A 421-nucleotide genomic window follows, 5' to 3' on the forward strand; every position below is an offset into this window, starting at 1 on the left:
CCCCATAGGGATAGAAGGGGAGTTAGGTGACCAGGCGTCCCGGGTCCCAAAAATCGAAAAATTAATATAGAATGCTTTTTAATCCAGAAATAAAGTAGGGGGCAGTCCTGGTGAGAGTCCCAGCCACAGCCCCAGTGTGTTTTGGAGCCGTTTGGGGCCGGGTGAAAAACTTTGAAAAATGTTCTATCTCCTCACTCCCATTGACTTTACATTAGGGCGACCAGGCGGCCGGCGGAAAAAAAATCATAACAAATCAACGGGGGCATTTCTCCGAAAACTAACACCGGGGCTGTGCTCAGGGGGCTCCCAGCTATCAGCCACCCTATCCCGGGACCGATGGGAGCACTTTAAAATTTTCGAGTCAGGGGACCAGGCGGCCGAGTGAAAAACTTTGAAAAATTTTCTATCTCCTCACTCCCAT

This window comes from Amia ocellicauda, unplaced genomic scaffold (genome assembly GCF_036373705.1).
Source record: "Amia ocellicauda isolate fAmiCal2 unplaced genomic scaffold, fAmiCal2.hap1 HAP1_SCAFFOLD_71, whole genome shotgun sequence".
NCBI lineage: Eukaryota > Metazoa > Chordata > Actinopteri > Amiiformes > Amiidae > Amia > Amia ocellicauda.